General features: G+C 37.2%; 1 long non-coding RNA gene across 1 annotated transcript; it reads left to right on the top strand.

Annotated features, from left to right (window-relative positions):
- Positions 1 to 13,925: 13,925 nt before the first annotated feature.
- LOC128902350 (uncharacterized) lies at positions 13,926 to 21,405 on the top strand. Its single transcript, XR_008463756.1, has 3 exons — positions 13,926 to 14,073; positions 14,961 to 15,022; positions 15,781 to 21,405. It is a non-coding gene; the product is annotated as an uncharacterized LOC128902350 (long non-coding RNA).
- The last annotated feature ends 475 nt before the right edge of the window (positions 21,406 to 21,880 follow it).

Here is a 21,880-nt window from a genome sequence, read left to right as displayed (position 1 = left end):
CACATTCTCATGCACTTGGTCTTTACCTTGGCTTTGCATTTTGCTGACAGTTGCATCACAGAAATAACTTACTACTGCTATCTGTTAGCTGTGTCATGCAGACATCTGAAGGGCAACCAGGGCTTTCTTGCAGCTTAATTAGAGTGAATGGAGCTTTTCCCTTTTTCTGATTTCATCCCTGAATCTCAAAGGATATTAAGGTTCCTCTGTGTGTCCAGTTAGAAAAGAATTTTCATGTGTGTCAACTTTACACAATGATGTAGGTGAAAAATTAGGTACATATGAATATTTTGGTCCAATTCATCACTAATATGGAGTAAATTTATGTCTTTTCTGTGAAATCTCTTTGCAAGTAGGCTTGCCATGATAATCTACACCAAGCACCCAGGAGGAGAAGCCGAGTACCCCAAAAGCTGATCTAGCAATGTCTTTAACTCATGACCTCTGAACAAAAAGATGCAACTTGAGGAATATAGAAGTAAACCATAGCAGTGAAGAACTGTAGAGTTAACAGAGCTTGCCTAATACTTTAGCAATAGTTATGCGCTCCAGGAATCTGTTCAGCAGAAATCTTGAACAGAAATAGACAATGCTGTTAGAAATATTCTGTAGGATACCACTGTAAGAAACTACGTTAAAAATTAAGAGATGTGCAAAGTAAATCTTTTGTCTTTGTTTTGCTTGCTGATGTGCAAATTGCTGTAGAAGTAGACCTTTCCATAGTAAGACATTGAGTAGCAATGATGTGATCTACTCTTCTTTCCTGCTTGAAGGTCTGGAGGTGAGACTAGAAGTTGATTGTGATCTGGAAGATAAACTAAACACTCATGGCTTAATTTTTGGGACATATATCCTTTTATTGAAGGCTTGATTTATCAGCTCTTCTGTTGTGCGGCTTTTTTGTGTGTTTTTTTTTTGTTTGTTTGTTTTCTTCTGTTGGTAAAGGGGTCTTTTGTGCAGAACTAGAAAAAAGAGAGAAGAAATCACATCCCCTAAACTTCTATAAAGCCTATACTCTCAAATTATATTGTATTGTAGCTATGCTTCACAGACCACAGGCATCAAAGGACTTTCTATTGTAGTCACTGCAGCTTACCTTGTAGCTCTTCATTTCATGCTGATCTTTCACAGTCAGGCCTAACTTATTTACGCTGTATTTAATGACATGCAATACCTCATTTCTAAATAGATGCAAACAGGCAGGAAATTAGAAATACAAGCTAAAGAGATACAGGTGGGTGTTATCACATAAACAGAATTTGGTTTTCTGAAATTACAATTATGACACCCCTGGATGATCTCTGATCCTGCCATATTATGATATGACAGATGTATATTGCTGTGATTTCTCTAGTGATGCTCACTGTTGCTTCCTTGTCAGCTTTAATAGCAAAGCAACTGGGCAGACTAAATGGAAATGATTTATCCTCTATGAATGTCATAGTCAAAGCACGCTGTCACAGTAACAGGTTAGGCTTTCTGCTGCAATGAATTTAGCATGCAAACAGGCTTTTTCCTCCTTGGAACCACATCATGTTTCATGGTGTCACTGATGCTATTATATTTTACAGAGTGACTTTAATGAGGCCACGCCCTCTACCCTGCTCTCTTCCTTCTGTCTCCTCCTTTCTTTGGTGAATCAAGGACAAATGTTATTCCATAAGGTCTCATCCCTTTCTTGCTAAAGGGATGTTTTTCAAGAGCCAAGTAAATTTTCTAGGTGAACATATTTTATCCTTCTTTTTGCCTAAAATGGTTTGTCTGGAGAAGAAAAGACCGTTTGCTGTGTTCTCTGAAAGTGGTCGTAGCGCAGAAAGGTCTTGCTGGTGGACAGAGCAAAATTCAAGAACAAATGGTTTCACCTCACTCTCTTAGTTTTGAATTCGATCCTGTTTACAGTCCTTTTTTTCTGGAGGTTGGGGAATTTAGTTTCTTAAATTAATGCATATGCTTATCGCATGTATTGCATAGAAGTAAATTTCCGTGATTAATTCTAGCTGCAGCAGTGATATAAAAATGTCCCTTTCTTGCTGCTAGAAAAACATTCATTCAGGAATGTTTGAATTATTGATGTCGTAAGTTTAGGACACTGTCAGAAGGTAGAAAAAAGGTTCTGATGATCCCCCTGAGGTCAGTATTTCACCTGTTTGTTCTTTATCAAAAAAATACTTTCAAAAGAGTGCGTTTTAAAGGAAGATGCTAAAAAAGAAAATAAATACATCACCATGTTGAGACCAAAAGGTGAAATGTGAGGTAGGCACAAAATCTACCTCTAGTGACTTCATTAAATGTGCTTGCTTGGTAACATACCTGAAAGTAATGATTTCTTCCACATCATCAGGGAAAATTGCAATCAAATGCAATAGCATAATGCAAGTCCGTAATATTTCGTGACAGTTCTAGCCGCCTGGCACTGTCTCAGTAAATGACATATCCACTGATAGATAGTGTATGGATGGCTCCTTATCTCTTAATGAATTCGTCTGAACCATTGAGTTATCGCATAAACATACCAATCTCCTTTTGGTTTTACTGCAGATGGTTGCTAAATGGATTTGCTACTGTGAATCCAAGGCAGGGGAAGGTGCTTCCCGAAAGTCTAAGAACAGTACTGAACAGCTGCAAGGGGTGCATTTCAGATGCAGCTCCCCCATTCTGTAGTGCTTCACTGCAGTTATCCCCTCTGGGGATGCTGCTTTTCACGGGTCTCAGCTTCAGTGACTACCAAACTGTTTTTATGATGAATAGGAGAGATGGGGTTTGCCATATCTAAAATCAGGGCATTTGGGAATTAGGCATCTCAGTGCTCAGCACCTCATAGTACTACTACTTCTGTGGGTTTCAGCCTGGAGCTTTACTGAAATAGAATATATGTACAATTCACTTTACGCCCAACAGAACGTGAGAGCAATTACTTTCAAGGTCATGTGGTTAAGCTGTAAAAAGAAATAGTTTGATCATGATAAACATCATATTGCAGCATAAACCACCTCTGTATCTTATCCTATTTAAAGCAGTCAAGATACTTCTGTGCTTTAATGTTCTTGAAAGATGATGACCCTGTTTAGTTTAATTTGTTTTTCATTCAGCAACATACCTGCTTGTAGACAGAAGATACTTTGCTTTCATTTTTAATAGCATTCATTTACCAATTTCAAACAGGTTTTCCTAGAGTCGTTCCCAGAGGGAAAAAACCCCAGCTAATTGCTACTAGCATTTGCAATGCCTAATTACCTTATAATGGTATATTAGTAAGGGCATCATTTAATATTAGGATTGACATAAAGAAAGAAGAGTGAGTGATGTAATTTTAATAAAAGCCCGATTATTTGCAAATGGAATGAGAGACCGCCGTGAGTAGTATTTCTTCATTGTATTTCTTCTGCAAGAAGAGACTATATTCTACTTTCTTTTCTACTGTGTAGTTTCATTCATCTCTGAACTTAACTGTATGGTTTGTGTATAAATTGTTTGTAAATTTGGTTTGGTGTAGAAAATGGAATGACAATATGTCGTGGTGCCTACGTAATTTTTTTTGCATGTTTGTATTCGTAAAAAGTAATTATTCAGCTATAAATATTTAGTGGGAGTAGTGTGTTTACGTAGTGGTAGCATAATGGAATCATTAAGTATTTTAATTAAACTCATACTTACAAAGTTGAAATTACTAAGAAAGATGAAGGAGAAAAGTTTAGTAACTATGTAATTCACAACAACATATTTAAAGAAGAGGATGTGCATTTGGTGAGATAATTGTAATTTAGTATTTTATTTGCAACGTTATGCTACAACACTGTCACGTGTTTGTAGTCTGTATGTGGCTTGCAACACAGATAAAAGACAATACCTTTTCCTTACAAAATGGAAAATGTGATCATGAAGTAATAAAAGCAAGTTTTAGCAATGAGAAAGCCATTAGCTTTTTAAGAATCATTTCAAATTTTTGGTCTATTTGGGATTAAAAGCTCCTCTAAAACAACATCGATCACGCACTAAGTATTGCATGTACTATATGGGTACTGTGATAACTAATTACATTTTTTTTTTTTTTTAGATTTTGTGAGATAGTTTATATTGGAAAAAGACAGGCTGGTAAACGCTCATGCACTGTAGCCTAGTATAAATCAATAAGTAGTCTGATAAAGAATATTTTTGTATGAGTTTTCTTAACAAGTAAGATTCTGAAGACTTGCAGGTAATATTTTTCCTAAATTATGTAAAGCCTCACACTCTGCCTAGTCAAAGTAACTTTCCTAGAAATGTATGAAAATAAATCAGCCAGCATCAGTCACAATGAATTTTGCACCTGGTAAATGAAATTGCATACAAATAAACAGTTACGCAAAAAAAGAATTTTTTTTTTCTTGGTTAACTGGGTATCCTGACTGAACTCTCTACAAATCATCTCTGCATTCCAAAACAGCAAATTTTTTGCTGTGAAATTTTGGTAGGTGCAGTTCTTTAAGCCATGGCTGGGAATATGTATTTCTTATTAATTTCTTATTAATATAAATCGGAGTGTCTTATCTGAAGTCAGTACAGCTATGTTCATTTGTGTTCTAATGCTAAAGCTGTAATTTTTAATTATACTTTTGCTTTAACTGTACTAGCAAGAATTAAAAAACATTGTCTTGAAACTATTGTGGCTGAAATTAGATAGATGCTCTTTTCAGTGGTTCCTTACTTTGAATGGTGTGTTACCTCCATGGAAGAAAGTATTCTGCTGAACATGAATAAAATGAGCACATTTTTTCCTGTAATTTTTATTGTGTTTTCTAAAAGTTAACACTAACAATTACATTTTAAAGTATTTGCTAGAATCAGTTTCTAGAACTTCATTTTCAGGAGTTAAGAAAGAAATCTATCAGTTTTGGGTTGGAAACATCCATTTATGTTAACAGGTGTGTATCTTATGGCTCTTACTGAATTTCAGGGCTTAATCACTCACTATTAAATGTACAATTAGAGTCGTGTTGCTGTTTCACTTTTTACCTGTCATTCTTTAAATATTTTACAAATACAGTTAATCATGATTGCTCCATTTTATTGATGGTGGTACAGAGGCAGATCAGTTATGTCCTCAAGCTCATGTGTCAGTAGCAAAATCTGGAAGAAAGCTTAAATTTATCAAATCTCCATTCTGTCCACTACCAACAAGGCAAAAGCTGTCCCGTTCAGTAGTTAATATAGTATGATCTATGTTTATAAAATATTGAATGGACACCTGTAACATGACTTAGCTATTTTAATCTATCTGTTTGGATCATAGTTCTTGTGCATATCAATACTGAACGCTGAGTTTCTTCTTTACTCTCTTCTGGGAAAGGGCTACCAAACAGAACAGCTAAGGAAGATGCTAATGTGTGTAGAAAATGGTGGAGGATTTGATTTATGAGAGTATATATGAATATGGAGGAGTACCCATACAGGTTCTTGCTTTTCTTTGAGTGTACCTCTTGATCAGTTTTATGGGTCTATAACTATATTTTTATAATTCTCTATGGACAAAAAATAATTCCTTAGTAAATTAATAATATTATTAATGTTTACTTAGTTTTTTAAAAAAAAAGATCAGACTGTTCCAGAGCCATGCTAGTTATGCTGATGATTAAAAAACCCAACCTAAACACATCTTTTACTTCAGCATCATCATCTAGCTCACTTAGATGAAGAGTCTGTACCCTGAAGCTCAGTATGAGTCATAATGATTTTACTTGCTTTTGGACAGAGGAAGTATTTTCATTTCAATTACTTTTGTTAAAATCCCTTATTGAAGAAAGATGGACATTAAAGGATTTTCCTCCCCATCCTGCCTTCCATGTCCCATTAATACACTGTACTTGCTGTATTTTCTCTCTAGGTGTTGGTGGTGAACATTTCTCCTGGATGACTCTGAACATACTTTCTTATTTCTAGTGCTGGTGAAATACTGTTGGCTCAGAACAGCCACCTATCCAAAAACTGGTGGCATTATCTGCATAACTTCCAGAAGGTCAGACTTTGAACCTGACTTCATGCAATGTTCCCTTTTTGGAAAGTAATGTAGCTATGCCTCATTGCATTAAGACAGCTATCCCATGCCTCTTCTGTAAGGCTTCTCTACAACTATACCGTTGCTCTGAGTTGACAACGCTGTGTCTGAAATCTTGTTGTGAGCATGTGATATTGTTCTTGTGAATAAATTAATATAAGGATGGCCTCATTCTAGGCTATATGTGGTTATATAGGTGCACATTTTAAATCATAGAAGAATATCAGCAACACCTGTATATTTTTGCATGTTTTATAGTAGGAAGTGACAGTCATATGGTGAAGCCCTTTTCTACTACTATCTCCAGGTTCTCAAGTATTTTATTGAAGGTAAGTTACTTGTGATCTCTCAAAACATTCTCTTCAGAGAGGTCTTCATCAGCAGTACTCCTCCCTCCCTTCCTTCCTTCCTTCCTTCCTTCCTTCCTTCCTTCCTTCCTTCCTGAGGAGAAATAACTGGACTCCAGACGATCCAATGTGAATCAACAGAAGCCGTTTATTAAGCACAGATCATCATCTTTTATACCCTGTGTTGTAGCCGTACACGCGACTCGCTTGTTTCTGATTAGCTAGTTACACTGTCCACGCGCTGTGCATGCAGTTCGTTCACACATCAGATTGGTTACAAGAATTCGCATAGTAAATTGCTTAGTCATTAGCACAACATGTTTTCTACCTTCTCAGTTCCCGTTTTTCCCATGTACTAATTCCATCTTCTACCACCTGTTTTGCTGTTAATCTAATCTCTCATAGTAGGGAGGCTGGCTCACATGGCCATTTTCTCTCAGATACGTTCCTATACCTCTCTTCCTCTCTTCCTCTCTTCCTCCCTTTCCTTCCTCCCTTTCCTTCCTTCCTTCCACCATCCTGCCCTCCCTCCCAAAGTGGCATGGGAGTGTCTCCAGAAGTCTTGTGCTGTCCTGCCTGCAGTATGGCATGACAAATCCTATAGAATAATTGTTTTGAAAACGGTGTCCTGAAAACAGTGGTTGCTCAGTCTCCTGGGTTTTGATTTTGTGATAGTGAACCAAACCTGAAAAGATTTTCCTTGATAAGCAAATAAGTAAGTTGATAATTTGACATTCCTGATTTGGTAATAGGAGAAGAAATGTAACCGGGTAAAATTGCACCTGTCCATTTTGGGAAACCTAACTAACGGTTTCTGGTGAATCCTCCCTTTTTAATTGAAGATTTAATAGTTTTGTGACTAGCATGGAATAAGTTGATAATTCATTTTTTAGATCCAAGGAATCATTCTGCATTCTGGCATGGCCACAGTTGATGAACTCACTGGCAATTTCAGGCCAAGTACTAAATAAACAGTCAGAGGGAACACTTGTTTCAACTGATGATCCCTTCATAACTGGCTGGAGATACATTGGCAAGGAAGAGAGCAGAGGTTGATGGTACACCTTTCCTGTGTTTAAGCAGCAGAGAACACTTAATGCTATTTCAGGCAATTACCTTTCTTGGGTTAAAACTGTGGTGACATTAATCTAAGCAGATAGGGCTGTGTGAACCGGTGTGGTGGTAATGTGCAGCCCACAGCAAACGTCTCAGCAGACAATTCATGCCATTGATGTTTGACCGAAATCACCAAGTATGATGATCAGTTTTTCATGAACTTTTTATTATATTGTAAAGAATCTGCAATCACTTATCCTGTGCTTGTCTCACAGTTCATGAAGAAACAACATTTCAAAACATAATAGTCAGATGATCTCAGGATGCAAGAATCCTTCAGATGTTTCCAGAGTCTGGTTGAAACATACTTCTATTTGACAAAAGCAGGAAATGTTAATTTTCAGCCCTTTTATAAACACTGGAATTCTCTGCAAAGGGAATTCTGCTGCCCAAGCAAATACACACTTGTGCGATTCAGACCCAATTAGTGGTTTATATGGTTCACTTTGAGTATATGTGCTACAATAACAACTAGAAAACAGCTTGTTGAGTTCAGGTATTAAATGAGTCCACCTTTTTTCTTTGTCAAGATATTTCTGATTCCAGCTTGTTCGTGTCCATCTCACATGAAGTTTAGCAAGCATCCGCCTATTTTCTGTACTCCCTTCAGGCTCTTTTTTTCTTTCCTCTCCCTTTACCCAAGGATATAGTGCTCAAATATGTGCCTTTGGCTCATACCATTTTCTTTTTAGTGGTAGAAAGAATTCTTTTGATAAATCAGGCAAGAAAAACACCTGTACATTTTTCAATAACTCCATTTGCTTAAAGTATTGAAAGGAATTCAACTACACCTTTTCAAGGATATTCTTCCTTTCTGATAGCTTATGTTTTTCAGGCTGCTTTCTGTATTAAAGAACATATGTTTGCAATGCTAGTAGTCTGCACTTTGTTCCAAGAAAACTGAAAACAAATGTGGGAGAGATGACTTAGCACTCTGTAGCTTCTGTGGGGAACAAAATGCTGTACATTTGTGCATGAGCCTGGATAAAAGTTAGTTCACGTGTTCCTTTTAAAGCAAGGAAATAGTTACTGAATATTTTCCATACCAACACAATAGAGTAATAAGAAGTGTGCTCTGTTTAATTGACTGAAAATCATTAACAGTGCTTCCTGGTTGGTAGGAAGTTGTATTCCTGATTCAGCAGTTCCCCCATGCAGTCCATTGTTAAGGACACAATAATATACTTTAATTCTGTAGCCTGGAGTTACAAGCCTAAGTCCAGTGCCATCAGAAATAAAGCAAACAGCTTTGGATTTCAGTGGGAGGGCAAATAAAGTCTTACACTTTTCTCAGAACTTCTGTCATGAAGGTAAAAAGATGAAAGCTTATTTTGACGACTGCAAGCTGGTGGAATGTCTTCATGTACAGAACAAACTATGTATTTTTAGTAACAAATTAGGGCCAGATTTTCCAGGGAATATATGCAGACTGTGTTCACAAAAAGTTTGTGGTTTCTGCTTCCTTTTTAATGCTTTTTCTTTGTCTAATCCGCACTCACATTTGCAGTGGCTAACAATTTGGAAAAAAAAAGAAAAAAAGGTGGGTGCGTGTGGGGAATAGGGAAAAGAAAATTTTTGTCAGAAGTTGTCGTAAATGAGAACACTTTCACTCAAACCAAAAAGGTTTTTCTACTAAAATAGAACGTAACGTATATATTTTCTTATATAATATTAAAAATATTATATGTTTTTAAAAGGTGATGCTTCTTGTACTTGCAGGTCTGCATTATATCCTAGACAGACTTTCTGGTTTCCTAAATCACTTTGAATGTTTAAATAAAAATTTCCCTTATAATTGCACAAATTTAAAACTTGGAGATTCTGCTAGTAGTCTTTAAACAAAAATTCCTCCTTCCATAGATTTAGTATTACTTCTGTGCCCCATAGATCTGTGTTTTATCAATAATGTTATAGTATCTCTCCTACAGATATTTCTCATTTTACGTGTATTTTAGGAAATAACAATTTCTATTGGTTGTAAAGAAAAAAAAACATGCTAATGTATTCAGGGTATGTGCCTAAAATCCCTTTAGAAAACCACAACAGTCAAACAGTGAATACTTTCCTTCTCCTCGGAATAACTCTATAACACAAACTGCATCAATGTCTTGGCTGTCTCCTATTTTCGGGGTTGATTTTGTGTATGCTCAATTAAACTACACTACTGTTGGAGCAGCGATGTGTTTGCTCAGTAAGTTCAGTTCCTCCTCTAATACTTTATTCTTTCGATTGAGAGTGTCTTAATGCCCTTTTACTCAGGCTACCTTGTAGCGGTGTGTCTCCTTGTCAGTAAGGGGTGAAGGACCTTCATTCCCTGAGCTGTGCTCCTCAATGCTAGATTTGCCAGTATGGGAGAGGGTGTATATAATTATAGTTGCAACCAACCCAGGAAACCAAGCCTTTCTGCTTCCAAAGGAAATTAAGAGTTCTGAATTACCATTTGAATGTGGATTTTTCTTCTGCTGGCTGCGTTGTGTAGATGGAGAAGTCCTCTGACCTTAAGTCATTAAAAAGCCTATCAGCAGTGCACACTTAATTTACTTTCATCACTTTCATTTTCTCAGGGTATCGGATACCTTGAACAAATGGGTGACTTCTCCTGACAACTGACTGGTGAATACTTAGGCAGGTTTCCTATGACAGCTGTGCTGCAGGCTTAGAAACTAACGAGAGCTCTGTGACCTGTGTTCCATGGTGCTGGCAACGCAGCCTGGAATAAACTCTGGTCTACATTACAAATAATATTCCTCTGAACAATATTTTCCCACTGTGAGCAGCATGGATGATTTTGTTCAACCAACCTTACAAAAGCCTATGTTAGGGCGACTCTACTTTGAGGAGTAAACATCAGAATCTTTTGAGGAAACAAAAATGCTTACCAACAGTATGGTTCATATTTGGCTTCTGAGACAAAGTATGTGAAGAGAGATTATCTGTACTCAGAATTTGTGGCAATCTGTATTGAATTAAAAAAAAAAAGTTGACATTTTATCATTAAATGAAAACTAAAAAATATGGTTTGGGAAACATCAGAGAAACTATTTTAACAGCAATGTTGCAATGCCAATTTGATGTGCTACAAATGCCAAAAAAAGTCCATGCTTGAATGAGGTGTCCTGATAAGTTTTCACTGATGTTGTAGTGTAACTGATACGCATTCCTGAAAAGTATTTTGTGAGGGCAAGACAGCTTGTTGGCTGGTTTTGTACAGAATCTGGATTTGTGGGCTGCCTCACTGCTAGATCTGCGGCATTAATGAAGTGGATGCTTACCTTGTGCACAATTCAGGAGCTGTGCAAAGTTCTTGCTGTGACCACTGCCACACCGATGTCTGTTGTGGGATTCACTGTATAATTCACGTTTAGTTCAGGTTTAGTCCTTACTTCTTGTTATTGTGTTAGTTAGGCTGAGTTGGCAGCAGCCTTTTTGTAGTGAGGTTTTCAACCAAGTCACTCGTTTGCGGTGGTTTAGGTGGCAGAATGAATTGGTCCATGGTCACACTAGTTTTCTCTGAGATAGCTAAACTGGGAGCTTTGGGAAAGATATTTACTGAGGGCACCTCAGCCTCTAGTGAGATTCAAAAGCAGTAGTTGGCGCTTTGCACAGCTTTGGAGCAACTGTGAGGTGGAGATTGCCTATTTCGGGGACCAGAGTAAATCTAATCTGAACTAAACACTTCAAAGAGCATATAATGTAGATGCCAGAGGCTCAGCACCAGCTACTGCACCTACTCACGTGGATCAGAACTGCTGTGTAGATGTCATAAGGGCAAAGCAAAAATATAACTCTGAAAAACTAGCTGATTTTTAGTAAAATAGTCCAAAATACACAGTTTTAGCGTGACCCCTGTTTTCCTGGGATTCACAAAGCCTTCTAACAGCAGAGGAGGAGCCCAAGAGTCATATGGAGGCAGAATGTGGCTATAATCAGACTACACAAATGAAGGCAGGAGGATTAATTCAAGGAGGAATGGGATGAAGTCACACAGGATGGAAAGATAGCTGGTTTGAGTTGTTCATATCTGAAATTCAAAACAGACTTGGGAGAAAATGAATAAAGCAGAGATCACTGAACTCAAAGTGAACCAAAACAAATGAGATTCATATGGCTCTAAGAGCCAGCTGATGAAATCTTTAAATACATGAATGTTCTTTCAAATGTAAGCGCGTCTCTGTCTGTTTAGGAGCATGTGGTTTTGCTAGCTAGCAAGTACTTGGTGCAGTGATTGATCTCTACAAATTAATTTGCTAAGAGAAACAAATAATGGAGTAAGTGTTCACATTTCTCAGGACACAGCCAGTAACTCCCTGTTGGCTGCTGTCTGAATCCCTTTCCAATGAATCAACACAAGACTAAGGTTAGCGATATAATTAGACGATTACAGTCTTTGGCTGTTTAATTAAATATGACTTTGTGCAAATATTTTGTCGCCAGGCTGTTGAAACTTGCTAGGTACACACTTTTGGAAGTAGCATGTAAACTTGGGAAATTACAGTCTTTGATCTTTGAGGTTTTCTGTTCTTTGAAGTTTTTTTCTAAAGTCGCTGCAATACAAGTGTTAATTTAATACAGTAAAGTGGAAAAATAATCTTAAGTCAGGGAGTATTAACACACAAAACCTCCTAGCTTTTCATGTGTCGCTTAAATTTGTAATCCTCCTTCTAAAAGCAGTTCTCCTAACAGTTTCATCTTTGCTGAACTATTAGGAACCGCACAGTAAGCACTTTCTTTCTGTGTGCTTTTAGCTTAGTCTCTTAGCTTTCATTCTCCTTTTGTTTTTAACATTTAAATCCCTTTGAAAGGTATCTTTTCTTCTGTGCTCAGTATAATTATTGCCAGTATGAATGCTATTTGTTAAAAATTTCTTATGCCTCTGCTTACCACTCTTCTTTTCCTGAAGTTTCCCTTTGAGATCTCTATTGCCGCAATGCCTGAGCTTCTCACAGTATTTTCAATGATCATTTTCAGAAATACTGTTATAAGATTGGCAAGTATTATTTCCATGTGTGAAATGTGAAAGCAATACTTCTGAAGGCAGGGTCTCCAAAGTCCCGAGTTAGGAACTTTACTTTAGAGATGTTTTACTTTCTTTTACTTCTCCACTTTTATTATCTCAAAAGGGTTATGTACATATTTGATTTTTCTAGGATTTTCTGTGATCCTCTCTAAAGTAGGCATATGGTAATGCTCAAGAGTTTTTTTTAACAATAGCAGTCTGGGGCACATTTAGAGCATAAGAAGCTTGCTTTCAAGGGATAGGTTTGTTTAATCAGGATTTAGAAATGACCCAAGGACTTGGGAGGAGGGTGTTTTTCTTCCTCTTTATTATTTGAGTGAAAGAAGTACTACTGAGTGTCTTTCATAACAAAGTACTGTTAGGAACAGGGGTATTTCTATAGTTATTTTCTCTATTCAGACATTAGAGCTTAACAATTTGTGATGTGGAGAAGCAGGTAGAAAAGAGTTCAGCAAACTTCTTGTTTGGAGGGCAGGGAGACTCAATAATCACAGAATCACAGAATGGTTCAGGTTGGAAGGGACCTTAAAGATCATCTAGTTCCAACCCCCCTGCCATAGGCAGGGACACCTCCCACTAGACCAGGTTACTCAAAGCCCCATCCAGCCTGGCCTTGAACACTACCAGGGATGGGGCATCCATGACTTCCCTGGGCAACCTGTTCCAGTGTCTCACCACCCTCACAGTAAAGAATTTCTTCCTAATATCCAATCTAAATCTCCCCTCTTTCAGTTTGAGGCCGTTACCCCGTGTCCTATCGCTACACTCCCTGATAAAGCGTCCCTCCCCATCCTTCCTGTAGCCCCCCTTCAGATACCAGAAGGCTGCTATAAGGTCTCCCCAGAGTTTTCTCTTCTCCAGACTGAACAACCCCAGCTCTCTCAGCCTGTCCTCAATAGCAGAGGTGATCCACCCCTCTGGTCACCTTTGTGACCACTTTCAAGGAGATGTGAAAGACATATTTTTTCTTCCTACACAGTGCTAAATGGGTCTTACACTTTCAAACTGTCTTGCTGGAGCAAAAAGCTGCTTGCTGATAGAACAAATAAGTGACTGTGGTCTAATGTGATTCATCAGGCTACAGTACTGAAATAGATCCTCTTGCAGTTGGCTGTTGCTGGCTTTCCGTCAGACTAGTCTGCCTTCATGGTATGAGGCATCGTATTTCTGTTTCAGGGAAAAATCCACACTGTTGTTGGAGACAGAAATTAAATGCTTTCATAGATGTGTTTATCAAACTGTACCCAAGCAGCTGCATTATAAAGACCGTGTCCCTCTAGAATTAATGACAACTACTGTTGACTAAGTTTTCAAAAGAGGCTGTGATATGTTCTTTTCTGCTTTAGAATAGTAATGTGTACATTTCAATGTAAATATAGTTGAGCTACTACAAACAAGAAAGATGCTGCTTCTTTTATAGGAAGTTCCCTATGTTTGCCTGCTTAGTTTTCCTTTCAGAAGAGGGTTTTTCTTTTTTCAGATGTAGCCAGAATAACTTGAGTTTGACCATCTTTTACTAGATACTTGTTGTTTTTTGGAGAACCTCCTTCTGTCATTAGCAGGTAAGCTGAGTAGTGGTGAATGGTGTCATCACTCTGTCTTGTGAACTGTATTTTCCATCCATGCATCAAACTCATGCATGCATTTGATATGAAATAAATTTATCTGCCAACCAAAAATTCTTTCCATAACAAGAATTTTCTCTTAAAGAAAGCAGAGGAATGAATTGAAAGATCTTTTCGCAGAAGCATTCTTCTAAATCTGATCAGATTCCTATGCATTTTGCTATATGAATAGTGCTAAAAGGATCACATTTTCTGAATGGGTGTACTATTGTTAAAAGTTATTGTTATACTCTTTCCACATATTTTCCTATAAACAATTATAAACTCTGGGCAAACTGAGGTGTTGGAAATAAAAAAGGGTAGAAGTAAGACAGAGAGAGAGGTAGAAAGACAAATACCAAATTCACCAATTACTGATATACTCAGTAGCATGGTGACCAGAAATGCATGAAACAACTTTTGGAATAGCTGTCCTGATAGGAAGGCCATTCTTTTCTCAAGACGCCTGACCCTTCTGTTGTGCTGAAATGTCATTTTGCATCTGACTTAAGCTTTTCCAATGGAAACTCACTCACAGCTGGACACTTTCACAAAAAATTTAATTTTAGGCAATGTCTTTCCAAAGTATAAAATTACATTACTATTTCCTGAACAGCTTTACCAACCTGGATTTAAAAACAGCTGACCTGAAGCACAGGCTTTTTCCCTCACATGGGTGTCTGAGTATCGAGAAGGGAAAATTATATTGACGTTTAATGATCTATCACAAGGTCTTTCAGTCTTCTGACATTTAGTATATGTGGATAGATGAAATTGTTATTGATTACTGCTTGGGCAGTTAGGAATCAGTGGGATCCTGATAACAGTATTTCTGGTTTATTCAGGTCTCTGCATTTGGCTGGCTGACATTTAGGAATGTGGCTAGCGGGACATGACTGTGAGTGAGGTGGGCGTTTTTCTTGCGTGATATCTAATGCTTATATTTTTTAACTTAGGATACAAATAGTTGTCTCATACTAAGAGTGTGGTCATAACAATGAATATATCTAATTTTTCTGTTATTTACAAGGCCTCTACTGTTTCTGTTTCATCCATTCTTGCACATTTCACTTTTGTCTGGTGCTAGAGTGGAAAGTCCCCCATGATTCCCTTGTAGCTAATATAATGTAGCTGCCCAGCACAACATCATTGGAGTGCTTCAGACACCTTTAATTTTAGCTCATGAACTATTTTTGAAGTTTTTAATGAACTGGAATACTGAATGTTTTAAGAACTGCAGGGATTTGATGTAGAAGTCTTCCAACCGTATGAGACCGATGATAGGGAGAGGGTGATTGGCTGGGAAAGGTAACCAACTGAAATTTGTTTCATTATTCTTAGACTCTTTTGCAGTGATATTTTAGTGAACTTCAGAAGACAAAGTAAAGAATGTACTTTTATTTGTAAACTAAGGATTGTTCCTTTTCAGTAATCACCATGTTCACCTCAAAATATCTGTTATGTAAAGAAATAGACATATTATTGAGAAGAAAAAGAATAGAGGTTGACTCAGAAAGATGTTTTCCAGACTCTAGAGAATGAAGATAAAGTTTTCTTGAAGTGCCTCCATGCAAATAATGCCCTTAAATTTCAGTATGTGAACATGATCAGTTCTGAAAAACTATATTCTGACATGCTGAATTCTGTTTATTTGCTCCCTTGTAGGTGCCTACTACCATTTGAGATGTCCATAGTTATCTGAGATACCAACACAGGGATGACACATAGGACACTGGACCTATGGAGAAGCATACTTTTCTGGTTGGCAGTTGAAGTTGATAAAATTGTATTGGTACATCTGAAATGGCACTGAACACCTATGTTTTGATTTAAGAGGAATCTTCATATCTAAGCTTTTATTTACCTAGTGTCTTGCCTTTTTATTTTAAAGTTTTAATTGATAGAGAGCCTACAAGTTTAGATGAATCCTACCTATATCCAATTTTCTTTAAGAGTGACCCGCAGAAATTGTCTATATTGGGGGTGGGGGTAGGGTTAGCAACTACGGTTCCTTCTTTCCTTTGACCTTAATCTCTTTGCAGAACTCTTCCTTTGAAAGCTACATGTGGGAAACAGATTTTTCTTTAGTATAGAATAATTATTAAAATGTATTTTATTCTTTCTTTGGAATAATGTATATATTTTTTGGGAAATGTGTAATGACAAGGGCCCAGAGCATCATCTGACTTTTAACTCAGCAGCAGTTTGATGATCAACAGAGACTGACAGTCTCCTGGGATCCATAGTAATCAAAAGTGGTAAGGGTAGGAATAGGTAAAGAAGTGCTAATGTAGTGCTAAATTGGATCCACTAAAAGCTCCTGCATATTAGCGGGAGCTGATATTCTGATGATTACTTTGGGCTTGACATCATATGAATGCAGTCATTTGACTTTTTTTCTCCAGCCTGCGTCTAGGCAGATCAAGCTTGTTTCTGCCCAGCATTTGAGCAAGAACAAGATTGTATTGGCTTGCAATATACACTGCAAACGTAACCTTTGCTGGCAATGACAAGGCCTTTTTCTAGAGATATTCTTGTTAGCTCTGCTTATCTGAATGTGTTAGCAGTTTACTCCTGGAGAAATACTTATTGTCAGCTGCAAAGTAGTTTTAGAAACTGAACATGTAACTACTAAGGATTTTCTGCCTGAAGGCAAAGGTCACAAAAAGGTCCATGAGCCCTGAAATTTCTTTTTCCTGACTCAAAATAGGAAGTCACTGGAATATTGATCTTGGATTTTCAATCAGATTTCACTCTCTACAGAACTGAATTTCATTCCAATTCAGAATCTCTCTATGGTGTTACAGCATAGTCATGAAAGTAAATTAAGAATAAAAATCATGGATTGCAGATATTGTTGACCCTTTAGGTAGAATTAGGTCATCTAACTGCAAGACAGGTAAGAAAAAATCATGAAGGTGCCTTGTGACAGAACTCTACATAAATATTCTGATTTATAACAGACAAAGACACCTCCTCTGGCAATTTAATTTAGGATGCACCAATAGGCCTTAAACTGTGGACAGGAAACATGTATCTGGACCTCCAAGGAGCTGCCCTCGGCACAGGCTATAATCCTCTTGCCCTTTCATTCCCTTCTGGACAAATCTTGCAATCCCTTCTGCAAATAACCCAAAGTACTATTTTCTTGAGTGACCTGAGCTTATTAGTGACTGATTTATGTTCAAGAGTTTTTGCGATTCTCTATTGATGTGTTCCTGCATCTGAGTCCTCAGTCTGTTAGGCATTGTGGTGGTATTGAATTCAAGACAAACTGTGTCTTTTCAATATTGAAATACCATCTGAGAGAGTAGAAATTCTCTAACTCCTCACTTTGGCAACATTTTATTTAGCAGGTAAACCAATACCTTCCCCTGATACCATATGGTATCCACTGCTCAGAACTTAAGGCAGTTTCGCTTCCCTTCTGTGTGCCTGAATGAATCTTAAACATATACCATGTGAGGAAATATACTCTGTGCTGAACTCAATAGGGCTGTTGAAGCTGGATACAGTGAATGCAAGTTTTCACCATTTTTTCCCCAACACCTTATATGTGGTGTCAGCTAAATTTCTTCTGAAATTCTGTGTCCGACCATGAGTGGAAACTCACAGAAGATGATGATTTGGTAATACTTCATGTATATACTCCAAGTAATTCATGCTTAAGAACATTAAAATTTTTCTTCTTTCTTGACAACAGATCTGACTAACCAGACCTGGTTCATAAGCTAGAGCCACTGTGTGGTTTAACCCCGGCAGGCAGCTAGAAACACACAGCTGCTCACGCAGTCCTCCTCCTTCCCCCCAGAACGGTGGGGAGAAGAGAGAGAAAAGGAGGAGAAAGGGAAAGGAAAAAAACTAGTGGGTTGAGACAAAGACAGTTTAATAGAAACAATAACTGTAAAGGAAAATAAGAACAATAATAATAAGGATAGCAACAGTAATAATGACACAAGTCACTTTCACTGCCCGGTGAATTGGCACTTTCTGGAGCAGTGACCATGTTTTCCTGCCCTCCCAGCCCACCTCTGTTTTTATACTGAGTGTGACATCTATGGTACAGAATATTCCACTGGCCATTTAATTTTTCTATCTACGCTTCTTTCTCAGCTTCTTTGGGAAGCTGAAAAGACTCCTTAAAACGTATAAACATTGCTTAGCAATGACTAAAACAATATGTATTGTTGACATTTCTTTCACAGCAATCACTAGGAAGAAAATTAACTCCTTCCTGTCTGAAACCAGGACAATCATTTTAGGAAGTAAGAACAGACATATGTCCAGCCAGGTGTCATGCTGCAAATAAGAATTCTTTTTCTGTTTTATCTAATAAAAGAAGCTTTCAGCCACCTTACAGAACTCAGTACAAGAATGTGTGTCTCAGTACTTCTTTTGATGGTGCAAAACTCCTTCCAGAACTGAACCTTTGGCTCCTGTCTCATCTGATGGCTCCCCTTCATTTATTTTGCTCCTGCACATTGAACTAGCCTGAATTTTGAAGGGCTTGCCTAATGAAAACTTTCCACTTGCAAGTGTCTTGATTTCCTTGTATTGACTGACAGGTGTTTGCTGAAATGTATTATGTTTTTTGAAAAAGGCTTTCCAGGTTCTTCCCTGATTCATTTTGTCACAAAAGGAAAAACTGCAGTATCAAAACTCATTCTTGCCACAGATTATTGTACTTACCATTGTTATTCTTAAAACTTTAAGACCACTAATGAACTTGCAGTCATGTAAGTGCCTTAATCATGTTAATATCAAGGATTCTTTTATTGTTTTCTTTGCTTTCTACATAATCGGTCAAATCTCTGGGTTCTTCTTATTTAGGGTCTTAGTCATTGGATGTTGAAACAATATTTTCCTTACCAAAGTTAGAATGAAAATCCAGACTATGCTTTAGTTTCAAATTATTCTTGACTGAGTATATTTTTCATAGTTTGATTCTTAAGGTGCATTTTTCTACTGTTGGGAGACCAGTTTTGAAACTTTGTTTTCTTTGATAGAGGTTGTTCAAATATTTCCATACAGAAATGTACAGAAGGTCTCTCAGAAGGTGCTTATAACAGTAATTCTGTAATATTGCATAAAGGAAAGCACTAGGAACAAGAAAGCTGAACTTATGTATTTCTCTATTCATGTTGTTAACAAGTGGTTTTTCAAACCGTGTTTCAAGCCTCATGAAAAGCAATACCTAAACAAGAATTATGAGGTGAGATTTACTTTGTGGAGACAACAGTATAAGCTACAATTGCACTGGATTTTGGCAGTAAATGTCCAATTCCTGGTAATTACCATCAAACTGTGAAAGGAAAATGCAAAACAGATTTCAGATAAAAAAATCCTTTGAACATGGATTTGTTCAGTTACTTCTATGTTTCAGGACAGCATTAGCTGTATTCTTACAGAAGAAAGAAGTCAGTGGCTGGTAGTAACAGCAAAGTAAATGCTGAGTTCATTCTACCTGGCTTGAAATTCTTCACTAAGGCTCCCAAATTAAGAGCAGGCCTCCCTGAGCCTTTTTTAGCAGACACTAGAAAGGACTCTGCTTTCTAGGATGAAAAGTACCATCTGGAGATGCTTTCTTGCCTCTGCAGGCTGTGCATGGAGGTCAGGACAAATAGAGTTGAGACACTGAAAAGCCAGTTGCTAGTTGAGCTGGATCTATGCAAATGATGAAACAGAGGTGTTCTTTCATATATCTGCCATCAACTCAAGCCCTAGCGAATGTACCTCAAGCAGACTGAGAGCCAGTGATGTTTACTAGATAAGGATCCATGACATGTGATGTACTTCAACTAGAAAACTGCTGTCTGGTTGTGAAACGTATTCTCTGAAGAATATGTAGACTATAACTTGAGGGTACAGAGTGACTGCAAAATGGCAAGACTTTCTCAGATTTTTTCTGTTCTCTGAGTTATGTATTTTTTTCCTACTATTTGGCTATAAAATTAGTTTCACATGTGAAACAGGCCATGTTTCAGTTTTTCAAGACTTTTCTATTTCTCACTTTTAAGAATCCTTTTTTATTCCACCATGGAAATCACTTGGAATTGGGCCACTGACTTAGATGGAGAATAATGAATTCCAAGTCTCCAAATACAGTTCCGTAAAGTAACTGTAAGTCAATTCAGCTTCCCTGATTTGTGTTGTTATAAATCTAATAAGTAACATAAATAATATAGTAGTTTTGATCACTTCTGTGTATTGATTCTTATGTATATATGTGAATGTTGCTTTTGTGAAAACATAGGATAGAAAGAGTATGCTTATCACCTGGCATGTTTATAAATCAAATTAGCTGAAGATACAAAGCCAAATGACTCAACGGAACATAAGCTGTCTTTTCAGTCACAACACTATCTCACTGTCTAGTGGGAACTTTGTATAAATCACAAGCCTGCATCAACAATACAGCATGTATAAAACTCATCAATACATTTCATTATGTTTTAAGTCCTGACACTTTTTTTTCATAATTCCTATTAAGTGTGCCTACTTCATTGCTATACTCCTTGGGCTGCATTAGTGAGGGGCACATTTCTTGTTACCGTATCTCCTTAGCGTGTGTTTATTATGTGTTTCCTGTGTGATTACTGTCCCACTACAGTACAAAATGACATTAGATGTTACACTTCTAAAAGGTGTCAAGATAAAAACTACGACTTATTTCTGTTCTTCCACACAAACTGACATTTTGATTGCCTGTTGCCTGGATTTGCTGGATAAATAGTAGGAGTAAGGGTCCCTGTGCTGTGGCCAAAGGGTTTTTCAAGATCTGAACAAAAAGAAGGGATCATTCCCCATTCTATTTATCTCTTACACTGGTTTGCTTTGTACATATAAATTCTGACCATAAGTGTGTTTATGGAGAAATGAATTTCACCTTGGAAATTCTCAAATTTGTGTTTGATTTTTGTTAAAGTACAGCTTGAGTTGGTATTCAAATGACTGCTTTTGGTAGACATTTGGATTTGAATCTTACAAATTTACTGGGGAAGAGAATGCCACAAACATTTGGAAATTGCTTCTATTATTTGAAAAAAATATTTATGTGGTGCAGTCATGTTCTGATATAGTTGCCTTATAGTGTCATGGTTGTAACAGCTGAGTACTGTGATCATAAAAAGTGAAAAATCTTCCTTCAGAAAACTGAAAATTGTGTCCAAAGACAATAGAAAAAATATAAATTATGTTAAGTTAAATTTGAAATCATACCTAATCAGGCTTTTTTTGAAGATTTTTGAAGAGTAAATTGTCTTAAGCATGAAAATGAGTAATAAAAATGGTTTCAAACATCAGAAACTGGAAGCCTGTTCTTGATTCCACAAGGCTGATGGATGGCTGGCATATAAAAATGAACACTTAAGTCACCAGAAGTATAATCCAAATTATTTTTTTATAGTTGTGTTCATCAGCCTTAAATAGGCGCATCACTGGAAAAGATTTTAGAGCAAAATATAAGAGTAATGAATTGTCAGAGCAAAAGGTTTCACCCAAGAGGTCTAGAATTAATTGCTACCAAATGTAAAACCTGTTGCTTGAATCCAGAAAAGAGTAAGGAAGCAAATGAGAACAAGTTTTCAAAGAGCGCTCCAAAGGGCATCTGAAGAACTACAGGCCATTACATCTTACTTCTATATCATTCGTATTGGCAGAAACTTGAAGAAAGAATAGAGCTAGTCAACTGGGAAATAAATGTGCTAAGTCACGTCTTGTGATCCTGCTGTAGTGCTGAAAGTTGCAACAGCAAACACAGATGAGG

Source organism: Rissa tridactyla, chromosome Z, assembly GCF_028500815.1.
Source record: "Rissa tridactyla isolate bRisTri1 chromosome Z, bRisTri1.patW.cur.20221130, whole genome shotgun sequence".
In the NCBI taxonomy this organism is placed as follows: domain Eukaryota; kingdom Metazoa; phylum Chordata; class Aves; order Charadriiformes; family Laridae; genus Rissa; species Rissa tridactyla.
The sequence above is the reverse complement of the archived record's forward strand: the minus strand, read 5'-3'. Positions and strand labels throughout refer to the sequence as shown.